An 18,481-nucleotide genomic window follows, 5' to 3' on the forward strand; every position below is an offset into this window, starting at 1 on the left:
CTATCTAATATATAGGAATAAATACAGAGAATTTAGCAAAATGGGGAGACAAAGAAATATGTTCTAAATGAAGGATCTAAACAAAACCTTACAGGAAGAACTTAGCAACATGGAGATAAAAAATGTACCCAATAAAGAGTTCAAGATCATGATCATAAAGATGTTCAATAAACTCAGGAGAAGAATGGAGGAACACAGAGGGAATTTCAACAAAGAATTGGAAAAAACAAAGAACCAGAGTTGAAGAATATATTAACTGAAATTTTTAAAAAATGGGAAGAAATTGAACTATATTAGATGATATAGAGGAATGAATCAATAAAGTAGAATATAGTGAAGTGAAAAATTACCCAAGCTAAAAAGAAATAAGAAAAAAAAATTTAAATATGAGAATAGTTCAAGAGACCTATGGAACAACATCACAACACTAATAGTTATATTACAGGGGTCCCAAAAGGAAGTGAGAGAGAAAAAAGGGGGGACATAAAAAAAATCTGGAAATGGAAAGAGCCACACAGATCCAAGAAATGCAGAGTTGCCCAAATAATAAACCCAAAGAGTTGCACATCAAGACACATTATTATAAAATGGCAAAAAGTAATATTAAAGAGAAATCTTAAAGGCATTAAGAGAAAATCAACTAGCTACATGCAGAAGAACTCCCATTAAAGTGTCAACTGACTTTAAAAAAAAAAAATTGCAAACTGGGGGGGATGATACAACATATTCCATATGATAAAAGGAAAAAAACCTGCAACTGAGAACACTCTACCCAGCAAAGCATTATTCAGATTTGAAGGATAAATAAACATTTTACAGGCAAGCAAAAGCTAAAAGTTCAGCCCCATGATACCATCTCTGCAAGAAATGTTAAAGGGACTTATTTGAGCAGGAAAGATCACAACTAGCAATATGAAAATTATGAAAGGAGGAGTTCCCGTCGTGGCACAGTGGTTAACGAATCCGACCAGGAACCATGAGGTTGCGGGTTCGGCCCCTGCCCTTGCTCAGTGGGTTAACGATCCGGCGTTGCCGTGAGCTGTGGTATAGATTGCAGACGCGGCTCGGATCCCGCGTTGCTGTGGCTCTGGCGTAGGCCAATGGCTGCAGCTCCAATTGGACCCTTAGCCTGGGAATCTCCATATGCCGCGGAAGCGGCCCAATAAATAGCAAAAAGACAAAAAAAAAAAAAAAAGAGAAAATTATGAAAGGAAAAAAATCTCATTGGTAAAGGCAAACATACAGTAAAGGTAGTATACCAACCACTTATAAAACTAATAGGAAGATTAAAAGGCAAAAGTAATAAAATCATGTATATCCACAGTAAGTAGTTAATGGACATACAAAACAAAAAGATATAAAATATGAGGTAAAAATCATTCAATAATGGGGGGAAATGTGAGCTTGTTAGATGTGCTCAAGCTTAAGAAATTATCAACTTAAAATTAACATATTATAATATGATATATATTATATATGCTTTGTGGTAACAACAAACCAAAAATTTATAATATATACACATAGAAAAAAAATGAAAGGATTCCTAACATAGCATTAAAGATGGACATTGAATCGCAAAAGAAGAGAACAAAAGAAGAAAAAAGAAAAGAAGGAGTTCCCGTCATGGCACAGTGGTTAATGAATCTGACTAGGAACCATGAGGTCGTGAGCTGTGGTGTAGGTCACAGATGAAACTCAGATCCTGTGTTTCTGTGGCTCTGGTGTAGGCCAACGGCTACAGTTCCAACTGGACCCCTAGCCTGGGAACCTCCATATGCCATGGGAGCAGCCCTAGAAAAGGCAAAAAGATAAATAGAGAAAGAAAGAAAAGAAAAGAAGAACTTTAAAAATCCAGAAAATACTTAACAAAATGGCAATAAGTATACACCCATCAATAATTACTTTAAATGTAAGTTAATTAATTCTCCATTCAAAAGACATATCGTGGCTGAAGGGATTTCAAAAAAAAAAAAAAGACACTTCTATAGGTTGCATATGAGAAACTCTCTTCAAATCTTAAGACATTTAGACTGACAGTGAAGGAGAGAAAAGAGGCATCCCATACAAGTGGAAGTGAAAAAAAAATCTGTTGTTACAATCTTTTCAGACAAAATAAACTTTAATGCAAAGACTATAACAAGGAGTTCCCATCATGGCGCAATGGTTAACAAATCCGACTAGGAACCATGAGGTTGGAGGTTCGATCCCTGGCCTTGCTCAGTGGGTTAAGGATCTGGTGTTGCCATGAGCTGTGGTGTAGGTCACAGATGTGGCTCAGATCCCGTGTTGCTGTGGCTCTGGTGTAGCCAGCGGCTACAGCTCCAATTCTACCCCTAGCCTGGGAAACTCCGTATGCCATGGGAGCAGCCCAAGAAATGTAAAAAAAAAGACTAACAAGAAAAAAAGGATATAGTAATAGAGTATTCAGGAGTTCCCATCATGGCGCAGTGGTTAACAAATCCGACTAGGAACCATGAGGTTGTGGGTTCGGTCCCTGCCCTTGCTCAGTGGGTTAACGATCCAGTGTTGCCGTGAGCTGTGGTGTAGGTTGCAGACACAGCTCGGATCCCGTGTTGCTGTGGCTCTGGCGTAGGCTGGTGGCTACAGCTCCGATTCGACCCCTAGCCTGGGAACCTCCATATGCCACAGGAGCGGCCCAAGAAATGGCAAAAAAAAAAGACAAAAAAATAAAAAAATTTAAAAAAAGTAATAGAGTATTCAATCCAACAAGAAGATAATAACAATTGTAAATATATATTCACTTGGCAATAGGAGTACCTAAATCTATAATGAACATAAAGGGAGAAATTGACAGTAATACAACAGTAGGAAACTTTATACCCTCCCCCCACATCAATGGACAGATCCTCCACAAAAAGTCAATAAAGAAACACCAGGCTTAAACAACACATTAGACTAGATAGCCATAATAGATATATAGAGAACATTCCTTCAGAAAGCAACAGAATACACATAATTTTCAAGTGCACATAGAATATTCTCCAGGGTAGATGACATGCTAGGCCACAAAGTAAGACTCACTAAATTTAAGAAGATTGAAATCACATCTCTCATTTTTCCAACCACAAGGTATAAGACCAGAAATTAACCATAAGAAAAAATTACAAAAAAAAAAAAACACAAGCATGTGAAGGCCAAAAAATATGCTACTGAACAACTAAATGGTCACTGAAAAAAAATGAAGGAAGAAATCAAAAAAAAAGTCTGGAGAAAAATTTAAATGGAAGCACAATAATCCAAAATCTATGGGATGCAGGAAAAGTAGTTCTAATAGGAAGTTTATGGTAATACAAGCCTACCTCAGGAAAGAATAAAAATCTCAAATAAACAATATAATCTTATACCTAAAAGAATTAGGACAAGCAAGATGCAAAGTTAGTATAAGAAAAGAAAGGATAAACATGAGAACAGAAACAAAAGCAATAGAGACTGAATAAAATAATAGAAAAGATCAACTAAGAAATTTTTCTTTGAAAAGAAAAATAAAATTGGTAAACTTTCAGCCATATTCATCAAAAAAAGAGAGAGAGAGAATGGGTCTAAATAAATAAAATCAGAAATAAAGGAAAAAGAAAAGTTACAATCAACACCACAGAAATACAAAGGACCATAGAGGTTAATATTAATAATAGGAGCTATTTATATAACAGCAAAATGGACAACCTGGAAGAAATGAATAAATTTTCAGAAATGTACAATCTCCTATGATTGAGTCAGGAAGAAATACAAAATAGGAACAGGACAATGATCAGCAAAAATATATATATAGATAGATTGAGTTCAAAACTCCCAACAAACCAAAGTCCAGGACCAAAGTCTTCGTAGGTGAATTCTACAAAACATTTAACGAAGAGTTAAAGAGTTAGCCCTCTAAAATTATTCCCAAAATGTGGAAGAATGCTTCTAAAAGCATTCTATGAAGCCAGCATCACCCTGATGACAAGACCAGTTTAAGACACTACAAAAAGAAGAAAGAAAGAAAGAAAGAAAGAAAGAAAGAAGAAAGAAAGAAAGAAAGAAAGAAAGAAAGAAAGAAAGAAAGAAAGAAAGAAGAAAGAAAGAAAAGGAAAGAAAAAGAAAAGAAAGTTATATGTAATTTTACTGATGAATAGAGATGCAAAAATCCTCAACAAAATATTAGTAAACTGAATTTAACAATACATTTAAAGGATTACAACCATGATTAAGTAGGATTTATCCTAAGGTTGCCAGAATGGTTCAATAACTGCAAATCAATCAATGTGATACACCATGTAAATAATTTAAAGAATAGCAATCACATGATCATCTCAAAAGATAAAGAAAAAGCTGTTGACAAAACCCAACATCCATTTATTTTTTTTTATTTCATTTTCCCACTGTACAGCAAGGGGATCAAGTTATCCTTATATGTATACACTTTTTTTCCCCACCCTTTGTTCTGTTGCAATGTGAGTATCTAGACATAGTTCTCAATGCTACTCAGCAGGATCTCCTTGTAAATTTATTCTAAGTTGTATCTGATAACCCCAAGCTCCCGATCCCTCCCACTCCCTCCCTCTCCCATCAGGCAGCCACAAGTCTATTTTCCAAGTCCATGGTTTTCTTTTCTGTGGAGATGTTCATTTGTGCCATATATTAGATTCCAGTTATAAGTGATATTATATGGTGTTTGTCTTTGTCTTTCTGGCTCATTTCACTCAGTATAAGATTCTCTAGTTCCATCCATGTTGCTGCAAATGTCATTATGTCATTCTTTTTTATGGCTGAGTAGTATTCCATTGTGTATATATACACCACATCTTCCTAGTCCAAACATATATTGATGGATATCTGGGTTGTTTCCATGTCCTGGCTATTGTGAATAGTGCTGCAATGAACATGCAGGTGCATGTGTCTTTTTCAAGGAAACTTTTGTCTGGATATATGCCCAAGAGTGGGATTGTGGGGTCATATGGAAGTTCTATGTATAGATTTCTAAGGTATTTCCAAACTGTTCTCCATAGTGGCTGTACCAGTTTACATTCCTGCCAGCAGTGCAGGAGGGTTCCCTTTTCCCCACAACCCCTTCAACACTAGTTATTTGTGAACTTACTAATGATGGCCATTCTGACTGGTGTGAGGTGGTATCTCATGGTAGTTTTGATTTGCATTTCTCTTATAATCAGTGATGTTGAGCATTTTCTCATGTGTTTGCTGCCCATCTGTATATCTTCCTTGGAGAACAGTCTATTCAGGTCTTTTGCCCATTTTTCCATTGATTGATTGGCTTTTTCGCTGTTGGGTTGTATAAGGTGCTTATATATTCTAGAGATTAAGGCCTTGTCCATTGCATCATTTGAAACTATTTTCTCCCATTCTGTAAGTTGTCTTTTTGTTTTCTTTTTGGTTTCCTTTGCTGTGCAAAAGCTTTTCAGTTTGATGAGATCCCATGGGTTTAATTTTGCTCTAATTTCTATTGCTTTGGGAGACTGACCTGAGAAAATATTCATGATGTTGATGTCAGAGAGTGTTTTGCCTATGTTTTCTTCTAGAAGTTTGATGGTGTCCTGTCGTATATTTAAGTCTTTCAGCCATTTTGAGTTTATTTTTGTGCATGGTGTGAGTGTGTGTTCTAATTTCATTGCTTTGCACCAACATCGATTTATGATAAAAACTCAAGACAGTGGGTGTAACAAGAACATACCTCAACATAATAAAAGCCATATATGAAAAATACTTAGTAAACATTATAATAAGCAGTGAAAACTGAAAGTATTTCCTATAGATCAGAAACTAGATGAGTATTATCCCTCTCTTGATTTTTATTCAACATGGTACTTGGAGTCCTAGCCGCAGTAATCATATACAAAGAAGAATAAAAGTAATCCAAATTTGAATGAAAGAAGTAAAACTGTCACTGGTTGCACAGAACTTACTATATATTTTTAAAAATCCTAAAGACACCCCCATAAAACTGCTAGAAGTAATAAGTGAATTCAACGATGTTTTAGGATACAAAATTAATGTACAGAAATCTGTTGCATTTCTATACACTAACAACAGAATAATAGAGAAATTAAGAAAATAATCCTATTTACAACTGCATCAAAGAGAATTAAACACCTAAGAATAAATCTAAATAAGGATTTAAAAAAACGGAGTTCCCATCATGGTGCAGTGGAAATGAATCCGACTAGGAACCATGAGGTTGCAGGTTTGATCCCTGGCCTTGCTTAGTAGATTAAGGATCCAGCATTGCCATAGCTGTGGTGTAGGTCACAGACGTGGCTTGGATCTGGCATTGTTGTGGCTGTGGCATAGGCGAGCAGCTGTAGCTCCGATTGGACCCCCTAGCCTAGGAACCTCCATATGCCACGGTTGAGGCCCTAAAAGGACAAAAGACCAAAAAAACAAAAAACAAAAACAAAAAAAAAAACCCTATACTTTGAAAACTATCATACATTGATGGAAGAAATTGAAGGGGATACAAGCAAATTCAAAGACATACCATGCTCATGGACTGAAAGAATTAATACTTAATTCTAATTGATTTTAGTAATTAAAATGACCATGCTATCCATGACAATCTACAGATTCAATACAATCCATATCAAAATACCAGTGGTATTTTTCACAGAGCTACAACAAATTCTAAAATGCATAAGGAAACAAAGACCCTAAATGTTAAAACAATTTTGAGAAAGAACAAAGGTGTAATTATCACACTCTGATTTCAAACTACAGTTTGAAACATGCCAATCTAGAGTGATCAAAACAGTTGGTACTAGAACAAAAACAGGTACATAAATCGATAGAACAGAATAGAGAGACCAGAAGGAAACTTACACTCATATAGTCATATAATCTACAACAAAGGAGTCAAGAATGTACAATGGGAAAAAGACTACTTCTTCATTAAGTGGTGTTGGGGAAATGGGACAAGTACATGCAATAGAATCCAACTTAATTATTTTCTCATACAATATCCAAAAATAAACTCAAAATTGATTAAAGACTTAAACTTAAGATCTGAAACCATAAAACTCCTAAATGAAAACATAGGTAGTATGCCTTTGACATCGGTCTTAGCAACAGTTTTTTATCTGTCTCCTCAGACAAATGAAACAAAAACAAAAATTAATAAATGGGACTACATCAAACTGAAAAGTTTCCTCAGAATTTCTTTGGCAATTCTGGATCATTTGTGGTTCCATATACATTTTAGGATTGTTTGTTCTAGTTCTGCGAAAATTGTCATGGGTATTTTGACAGGGATCACATTAAGTAGATTTCTTTGTGTAGTATGGCCATTTTTAACAATATTAATTCTTCCATTCTAAGATGGCAAGATATATTTCCATTTCTTTGAATCATCTTCAGTTTCCTTTATCCATGTTTTATGGTTTTCAGCATATAGATCTTTCACCTCCTTGGGTAACTTAATTCCTAGGTGATTTTAACACAATTTTAAATGGGAATTTTTACTTTCTCTTTCTGATATTTCATTGTTAAATAGATGCAACAGATTTCTGTATATTAACCTTGTATCCTGCTACATTGCTGAATTTATTAGTTCTATTAGTTTTTGTGTGATGTCTTTAGGGTTCTCTATATAGAGTATCATGTCATCTGCACATAACAAGTGTGCCTCTTCTCTTCCAATCTGTATACATTTTATGTCCTTTTCTTGTCTGATTGCTGTGTCTAGGACTTCCAATACTATGTTAAATATAAATGCTAAGAGTAGGCATTCTTTATTTAAAAAAAAAGCAAACTAATGCATTTAGAGTGGATAAGCAATGAGATTCTGCTGTATAGCACAGGGAATTAAATCCAGTCACTGATGAGGGAACACAATGGAGGATAATGTGAGAAAAAGAATGTATATATGTATTTATGACCAGGTCACTTTGCTGTACAATAGAACTTGGCAGAATACTGTAAATCAGCTCTAATGGAAAAAATAAAAATCATAAAATAAAATTTAAAATGAGTAGGCCTCCTTGTCTTGCTCCTGAATTTAGAAGGCTTTTAACTTTTCACCATTGAATATTAAGTTGGCTGTGGGTTTGCCAGAAAAACTTTTATTATGTTGAGATATGTTCCCTCTATACACATTTGGTGAGAGACTTTATCATGAATTGATGTTCAATTTTATCAAATGCTTTTTCTGTATCTATTGAGATAGTCGTATGTTTTTTTCTTTTCTTCTTTAACATGGTGTATCATATTTATTGATTTGTGTATGTTGAACCATCCTTACAACAAAGGAGGCAAGAATATACAATGGAGAAAAGACAGTCTCTTCATTAAGTGGGGTTGGGTAATCTGGACAGCTACATGTGAATCAATGAAATTAGAACATTCCCTCACGTCATATACAAAACTAACCCAAAATGGTTTAAAGATATAAATGTTAGACATGACACCTTGGGACTCCTAGAAGAGAACATACACAAAACATTTTCTAGCATAAATTATAGCAATGTTTTCTTAGATCACTCTCCTAAGGCAAAGGGAAAAAAAGCCAAAAAAAGAGACTAATCAAACTTAAAAGATTTTATACAGCAAAGGAAACCATCAATGAAACAAAAAGACGATCTACAGAATGGAAGACTATATTTGCAAACAATGTAACCAATAAGGGGTTAATATCCAAAATACACAAACATCTCATACAGTTCAATATCAAAAAAGAAAAAACAACTAAGTCAAAAAAAAAATGGGCAGAAGACCTAAACGGATATTTCTCCAAAGACATAGAGATGGCCAACAAGCACATTAAAAGACACTCAAAAAATCACTAATTATTAGAGAAAAGTAAATCAAAATCAAAACTACAATGAGGTGTCACTTCACACTGGCCAAAATGGCCATCACCAAAAAGTCTACAAATAATAAATACTGAAGAGGGTGTAGAAAGAAAGGTCCCTCCTACACTCCTACACTATTGGCGGGAATGTAAATTGGTATAGCCACAATGAAAAATAGTATGGAGGTTTCTTAAAAAGTATAAATACAATTACCCTATGGCCCAGAAATCTCTCTCTTGGGCAGATATCCATAAAAGACAAAAACTCTAATCCAAAAAATTATATGAATCCCAATGTTCACAGCAGCACAATATTTATAATTGCCAAAACATGGAAACAACCCAAGTGCCTATCAACAGACAATTGGTTTAAGATGTGGTGTATAATATAATGGAATATCACTCAACTGTAAAAAAGAATGAAATATTACTATTTGTAACAACATGGATAGACCTAGAGAAAAATCATACTAAGTGAAGAAATTCAAAGGAAGAAAAATATTACATGATATCATTTACACATAGTCTAAAATATACAAGAAATTTATATACAAAACAAAAAGAGACTCACAGACATAGAAAACAAACTTGTGGTTACCAAAGGGGAAAGGGAGGAGAGGAGGGATAAATTAGGAGAATGAGATTAATAGATACAAACTATTATACATAAATTAGATAAGCAACAGGATTTACTGTATAACACAGGGAACTATATTCAATATCTTATAACAACCTACAGGGGAAAATAATCTGAAATATGTATATTCTGAAATATATATATATATATATATATATGTATCTACACACACATATATACACACACAACTGAATCCCCTTTCTGTACACATGAAACTAACACAATATTGTAAATCAATTATATTTCAATTTTTAAAAAAGAACATTTTCTGCTTCTCCCTTTGGATACTACAAACCAAATGAAGACAGGAACTCTGTAAACAAACTGGACATATTAATTTCATTTTTGTAATTGCCTATAGGCAAGGTGCAAGGATCAGAACTTAATCAGGAGAAAGTAAACGTCATTTGGATATAAGTTCAGGCCCTAGTTGGCATGAATTCCAGTGGGAAAGGGTAGTCATATATGCTCAGATTCTGACCATCTGAACTATGGACGCTTCTAAGTTTGATTTGTGTTGGAGCAATTTGTACAAAAAAGGAACATGTGCACAGCAACTTGGATATACTCCAAAAGGTGGCCTGTTTGGACCCCAAATGATTTAATTCTAGAAGAAGAATGTGAGCCAAGCAATATTTCCCTTTGCCCTAAAGCTGTTTCTTGGAAATATATCTGGAGAACTCACCGAGTTAACCAGTATCTACCTAGAATTTCTAATCTCACAGACAACAAGCAACTTGATACTTTATTTTAGAAATTTTATGTTAGAAACAAGATGCTCTACCAAAATTAGTACTGTACGTCTGTAAGCTTTAAGCATGGGGAGTGCTTCTGAAACAAAGAAAAACAGCTAAATCATGTACAGACATCATTTTACTCCCATGTGGTAGTGACATCAGCACAGCCCACTTTAAGCCAGGCCTCAAACGGCTTGGAGATGTGGCTTTCAGCTAGTTGCAGAAGGGAGCTAAAAGCATTTGTAGAAAAAGTAAAAGTTCAGTGGACCTATATCATTTGGATGACAAGCCGATCTTAAAGGCAGTGAATGGGGTCCTACTAGCATTGTTCAATGCTATTGTGGTATTCCGAGGCTGGACTCTGTTAAGCGAAGCAGAGAAGGAAGGATCTGCCTCAGCTTCCCCAGGCATTTTTGGGCTAACCATGTCTTAGAAACATGGCTGTGTTTGGAAATCTAGGTAGATATGAAAGAGTTGTCCAGGTTTCAAATTGTTTACAGAAGCAAATTTGAACACATAATTACTGTGCTTTCTGCCAAAAAGGCGGTGGGGGGTAGGGGAGCGTACTTGCTTGTATTATTATTTGAAATAACAGGTATGGTCTCATTGGATTTTCTCCTTCGTATGCCTCAATGGTGAATTGCTATGTTAAAGCCCTCAGTTTTGAGCCTTCAGATGCGATCTGCTGAAACAGATTGTATAGTAAGAGAAAGCTGGAATAGTGGTTTGAATGACTTGAAAGATGACAACTTCAAATCATGGATCTGCTGCTCACTAGGTTTGTACCTTTAGTTAAAACTCCAAGCCTCAGTTTTCTGATCTATCAAATAGAATAAATTCTATCTACCACACAGGATGATAAAGGTAAAATTAGATAATATATGCTTTACTTGTAGAAAGTGCTCAATAAATGTCTGCTATTATTTTTCAGTCTTTCTATTTGAGTCTAGGTAAAACAATGTAAAATGGTGATTCAGTATTTATTTATCCAATATGGCCTACTTTTCCCAACCAGAAATATATCTGACTGCTTCTGTATTCTTTATCTTAAAAATGAATTCCATGGTGATTCACAGCATTAAAAAGTGATTACCTACTAATTTTGAATCCAAGCACTGTGAGTAATTTACCATATTTTTATCTTATCTTCATGGCAAAACCAGCTTTATGCCTGATTGACTAAGGCAGAAACTAAAGCACAAAATGCTTAAACAACATGCCTAAAATTACGCAGCTCATAAGTGCCAGCCCTGGAACTCAGCTCCAAGCTGTCTGACTCTAGGGCCCATGCTCTCAGCAATTATTGCTTCCCTGACTACCTATTATGACAGCATACATGAATATCCCAGAATGCTTTTGTCCCCAGTGAGAGAGAAAACTGTGCTATCCCTGCTTGGTAACAATTGCCCTCAGACCTTTACTGCTACCACACATACCTGTCACAAAGTCATTTTCAGTAATAAAGATCACACCTCATTTTTATGAGATTCTTTGGGAACCATTAAGAAATATTCCACCTACTTTAATATTGCATCAAAAGTTCATATATTAAAGGAATGCTGCCTTTTCACCCCAAGAATCTCTTCTGGTATTTAATTAAAAAAAAAAAAAACAAACCTCCATCTCTAGGCTGCTGTTCATTTTTCACTGTATCGGTGGGCTGGTAGATTAGTGATCCCATTGAGTGGAGAGAATTCTTCCTACGACTCTCTACTCAGCTAACTTCTCCATTCTTCAGATCCCTCTCTCACACACCCCTGACTAAGGCATTCACTCATCCAGCTTGTAGCTTTCAATATCAAATGGTAATGATGTCAATTCCTAAATTGATACCTCCAACACAGCCAAGTGAAACAAGACATTGATCTCTGGATGACTTAACAAACACTTTATTCTTGACATGTCCTAAACTGAACTCCTGGTACTCACCCCAAAATCTGCTCCACTCTCCGTCTTCCTCATCGTAATTAATTTGGTCTTCAGTTGGTTCGGCCAAATGTCTTTCAGTCATCTATGCCTCCTCACTTTTATCTCTAAAAAAAAAGTTCCATCCAATCCATCAGGAAATCCTGTTGGCTCTGTCTTCAAAATTCAGCCTGAATTTTATCACTTCCCCATACCACCCAAGTCCAAGCTTCTGCAATCTTCTCCTGGATTTGTTGGTCTTCTACCTTCCCTCTTTGACCCCCTGAAATATTTTATCTCAACATCCAACATGATATATATATATAATTTTTTTTTTTTGTCTTTTGGTCTTTTTGCCTTTTCTAGGGCCGCTTCCTGCGGCATATGGAGGTTCCCAGGCTAGGAGTCTAATCAGAGCTGTAGTCACCAGCTTACACCAGAGCCACAGCAACATGGGATCTGAGCCACGTCTGCAACCTACACCACAGCTCACGGCAATGCCAGATCCTTAACCCACTGAGCAAGGCCAGGGATCGAACCCGAAACCTCATGGTTCCTAGTCAGATTCGTTAACCACTGCACCACGACAGGAACTCCCAACATGATATTTTTATCTCAACATCCAACATGATCCTCTTATAAGCAAGGTAATGTCTTGTCTCTGCTCAGACACTCATGGCTCCATATTTCAGTCCAAGCTGACATTTCAATGTCCTACAAGGCTCTGCACGGTCTGCCTCTCACTACCTCTCTGAAAGTTTCCCTAAGTCCCTATTCCTCCAGCCATGTTGGCCTTTATGCAACTCTTGAACTCACCAAACTCCTGCTCCAGGGTTTTGCACTTGCTCCTCCCTGCAGACAGCTCTTTCCTTCATTTCTTTCAAGTTTTCAGGCATATGCTAACTCTCTCAACAAGGCACTCTGTGACTGCAGTACTGAAAATCACAAATTCCTCCTCAGTACTGCTTTTCTCCTTTCACTGCTTTATATTTCTCCATAGTATTTACCTTCCAATATAATATTACACTAATATGCTAGCTACTTTGCTTGTTGTCTGTGTTCCTAAATAAAACAAAACAAACAAAAACCCCAAAAACTTCATATGGACATCTTTCTTCAAAGGCTTGCTTGCATCTGGGATATATCAAATATTCTTCAGGGAATAAGAATATTATAAGATTATTTCAGTGTATTCCAAACAGAAAAACCAATTTACAAGCCTGAACTTCAATGTGAATGGAGGCTTAAAGAAGTTAAGACAATTTTTCACTCTTGAGAGTAATCTGGTTTTGCAAATTTATTTTACAATTAGGTGTATTTTTTTTAACTCCTAGTACACAATTACCCCTCTCGAGATATTCTTTTTACACTGTCCTAGCAGACATTAAACTTCCTTTGGAGTTGGGAAAATAGGGGTTCCTAGCTTTTTTGGTTGGTGTTATATTGCCACCTAGTGACCACAAACTGTAAAACTGGTGCACGACTAATAGGTGAGTAACACCTGCCAGAGGCAAAATCTCCATGTAGCTGCTACAGCTTGTCAAATCCCTTTGCTGTGGAAGCCCTTCAAGACAATCCACTGTGTCAGAGTCCCTTCCTGACCGATGCTTGCCCCTGACAAGTCCAAGCATGAAAAATTATTTCTATATTTGTTGCTTTCCCTTTACCAAATAGGTAAGTTTTATGTGTTTTATAAATCATTTTAATTGTACACATGAAGGAAACACCCTACTTAGGGGATATAACTCATTAATGTCTCTTCTGGCTTCAAGATAATCAGAATGCTTTGTTGAGGGATCTGAGAGTTTCCCATCCACTTTAAAACAGAGGAACTGTTGAAACCTGTATAGCAAATGTTACACAGCAGCCTCTTTCCATTCATATCCATATGTACATGAATATTTCTGCATATTTTCTGGCATAAGCTATAGTCATAAATGCTCATGCTATGTAAATTAATCTGTCTTCTAATAAATTTATATTTTTGCATTCAAAGGACATTTAAGTCCCTGAAAATCACTAGTTTTTGTGGATGATTAAAAATAAGTCTTCAAGCTTACAGTACACTATAGCACACCCCACCAGACTACAACATTTATAGAAGGCTACTTTTCTGCCTAATAAGTCCGAACTGCTAGTTTATTTACTTTTCATTTCTCGCCACGCTTATTTTGAATAATAAATACAAGTAATAATAATTTGTAAAAAAATAAATACTTTGATTGGTTTTATCTTTTTCTCAACAATTTCCACATTCATTTCTAAAAAGATCATAGAAAAAATATGCTACAGAAATTGGAATACATTTACATATTTGCTTCCATGTAAACAAAAAGGGAGTGGGCACTTGTATGATCATCTTCTCTGAGTAACTTATGGTGTAGATATATCTAGAGAATAAAGAAGTCTCCAGGAGCCCCTTCCAGAAAGATGGGAGCAGGTTTATGAGATGAAGCAAAAATGGAAGTACAGGTCTTGTAATCTAGAAACCCACTGACATTGGAAAAGCAAGGACTCTCTTATTGTTATTCGAGGGAATTAAATTGTTTCTCATGGGAAGTGTCATTGTAGTTACAGATACTGTATGCTGTCTTGTCTACTCAGGCTGCTACAACAAAATACCATAGATGGGGTGTCTGTTTATAAACAACACACATTTATTCCTCACGGTTCTGGAGAATGGAAGTTGAAGATCAAGGCACCAGCAAGTTCAGTGTCTGGTGAGGATCCACTTTCCTGTTCATAGATGGCAGTTTTCTAGCTGTGTCCTCACATAGAAGAAGGGGCAAGAGAGGTCTCTGTGGTCTCTTTTATAAGGGCACCAATCCATTCATGAGGGCTCCATCCTCATGACTTCATCCCCCAACAAAGGACCCCACCTCCAAATACCATTACACTGGGCATTGGGATTTAACATATGAATATTTGGGAACACAAACATTCAGTCTATAGCTCAGGTGAACAATATATGTTATAAGAAGGGACAGTGAGTGAGGTAAAGTATTTATATAAACTCCATAAGTAGAGACTGAGCCCTCTCTACCTAAAGAAATATCTCATTAGTAAATAGTAAGTAATTGATTTTATTTTGCCTATCTTGGTAGCAAAATTTAAACATAAAGCTTAGAAAAATATCTAAACCAGAAGCATTTAATAAATAATAGTTGACTTACTGCATGAAGGTGTATTACATGTCTGAGCTGTTGGAAACAAAGTTACAACCAGCAGCTATTGTTGTGGATAATAGAACAGATGTATAGGTACATGACAGTGTAAAGAACCACTGGTCATTTCGGCCATATCTGTTACTGCTGTACTATTGCTGCTCCTCCTATTATCTGTACTGTTATGACTACTATTATTAGTTAATACCAATAATAACAATAGTAGACCTTATAAGTACTTACAATGTGCCAGGTATTGGGCTAAGTACTTGACACATGTTCAATCATGTAATCCTCACAAGGACTCCATGAAGGTAGTGAGCTAAGGTAAGCTGGTATCACTGAATAAGTTTCACAGACTCACAGAACTTACCTAATGTCAAGTTTCACTAATAATTTCAAAGACATATGCACTCAAGGGCACAAGCAAAGAGGGAGCAATCTGGATGTCTCAAATGTCCAGGTCTTTCCTTTTCATAGTGGTACATACTTTGCGGCCCAGAACAAAGGTGAGCTCTCTAATGAGGTTTGCAGGCCACCTCACACACAGAAAGGCACATGTCCACAAAAACTGGCATGTCCATTTTAATCCAGAGTTTTGTGCTTATGTGATATTGTTCAGAGAGCCATGCCTCATAAATACAGATTGCAGATCCCACAAGAAGCCTTAAAGCAGAGACATTTTCCTCAAAGCATACCAGAGATAAAGGTTCTTCCTTTTAGCAAGTATCACTAATCTATTTGCCTGGAGGCCATGTGTATAAAGAAATTGGACTCAGTGGTCTGTCTTTTCTTGAATCCCCTGGGTGTGTGTCCCTTTTAATCAAGAGTAGAAATGAATCATATGCCACTGTTCTGTCTCTGCAGGCAACAAATTTGTATTTTATGTATCAGGTTTAGAAAAGTAAAAGCAGAATAAATATCCAGAAATGATACTGTGATTTCTAACCACCTCACTATTGCCTTCAATAGATAATATGTTCCATGCACTCCAGTTAATCCAATATTTCTTGAGAAACTGTTATGCTAGATTTTGTCAATAAAGAAATAAATGGGGGGGGGCACAGTCTTTAAGGCATTAGCCTCCTGTGGCCCCATTTGCATGGCAAAGCAATAAAGCTCTCTTTCTCCTTTATCCCCCCGCCCCCCAAAATAGGGCATGGTCTCTGCAATCAAGCTTAGACTGAGAAATAAGAATTTAAAGAAAAATTTAATAAAGTGTGATACATTCAATGAGAGAATCACAAGTTTGTGAGATTACAAAAATGTGTAATTCAGGAAATTAAGAGGAGAGCAGGGCTTGTGTCACATAATGTCATGGCTGTGGACATTCATGCAACACACAGCCTAAATACACAAGTCTAAGAGAGAGGAAAAAACCATTGAATGTAAGTGTTTCTGTTTGCCTTTCATAGAGAACCCTCTTGACATTAACTGCAAGGCTAAATTGGACTGCAGCTTACTTGGAAGCCAAGGGTAGGCACCACAGTGAAGCCCAAAGCGGTAAAAATCGAATAAACATAGCTGCATTGAAAGGGAACCCTGAAAGTTTTTACAACACAATCATTTTACTTTTTAAAAGTATGGTCTCTCTTTCCTTATCATTTGTAGCCCATATTCTGTTAAGTGAAATAAGAAAAAAAATGAATACAACTTAAAATATGATGAAGACAATTACTTTGAAAATTTTGCCTATGAATTTATACCATGTTCAGGTTAATGGACTCCCTTGAATAAAATAACTTATAGAGGCCAAGATGAGTTGTGAAGAGATCTCTATTTTATAAACAAGCACAAGGGAATCAATATTTACTATTTCTTCAGACTGATACAGCCTTATTTCTCACAGAAAGAATAATGTTATGGTTCTTATAAAAATTATACATACTGAGATGTACCTGAAAAGATACACAAAGTGAATTCATCTTTCACAAGTGTGTGACCTAGAAGTGTTATCCAGGCTGTAGAAGCAAGTACCTAAAAGGAAAGACAGAGAACGTACCTCAACATAATTAATGCAAAAAAAGAAAATTATATCCCACAGGATATGAAGCACAGACCAGAAGTCAAAATTTTAAGAGGTCAGTTCAAAAATTGTAAGTGACCTTGGACACCTCAGAAATACACAGGTGTGAATTTGCCTGCATCAAATGAGTCGAGCATGCGGTAAAGCAGTTTCTTTATGTCATCCTATGCCTGAAGAACTGCCATTGCCCTTCTAAGAAGTACATAAGAATGTGCTTCCTCATGCACCTTACCACCTTGAAATGACTAAGCACTGTACTTAGGAAATCTGATTTCAAAACTAAAAAAGAGTAAATCAAGTATTTTTCATTTTAAATTAACCTAAATGTGTATAATATGTACTCTAACTTTCAGATATCTATGAATGAAAAATAATGCAGTCGACTCTTAACCTTGAATAATTTTCACCCTTTTAAATTGAAAATTTGGCTAAGATTCCTTTTCTCATCTACAAGGCAGCATAGGAAAAAATTAGGAAATACCCAAACTGTATGAACTAAAGACAAAGCAGGATATAAGTAATATATAGGGAGAATCTACCAGTCAGGAGAAGATTTGGAAGACTTGGCTTTTCCAGGAGTTCAAAGTCAGCCCCCAAATCTTGTGTTTATTTCACAGAACTCTTGGGATGGTGGGCCCAAATTTCTGGAAAAAGCAACAATTTGAAATTACAAAGCATCTTTATTATCACTGGTATAGGCTGTCAGCCAACGAAGGCAGAGCAGAAAGCCATCTGCCCCAGAGCCTTGGCTGTCAGCAGGCAGAGATCACTTATTGCTGTTAGGGAAAGAATACAGATAAGAAGTCCACATCCAGATTTCCACACTGTGGAGAAAACAGAAAACTCACCAGTCCCCTAGACCCTGACCAAGTAGGAGGACATCTGCTACTGGGGAGGACCAGGAATTTCCAAACAGTCCTATCCCTGAGATTCAAGTACATATGCCACTCTAAGATGGAGGCTGCAGCAGAAAAACCAGGAAAATTTCTCACAATGACAAGTCTTACAGCAAACACCAAAGAATAGTCATCTACCATTAGCAGAGGGCATAGACCTGATCCATGGCACTGTCATGCAAGAGCAGCTGAAATATGAGGGTGGGACAAACACACTTAGAGAAAGTCTCGTGCTCCATGCCTTGTCCTAATCACAGGGCAGCAACAGTAACCTGCTAAGGAATTTAAAGACTTTGAGTCACTAAAGCACCAATAAAGCCCA

The sequence above is a fragment of the Sus scrofa genome, chromosome 8, assembly GCF_000003025.6.
Source record: "Sus scrofa isolate TJ Tabasco breed Duroc chromosome 8, Sscrofa11.1, whole genome shotgun sequence".
NCBI lineage: Eukaryota > Metazoa > Chordata > Mammalia > Artiodactyla > Suidae > Sus > Sus scrofa.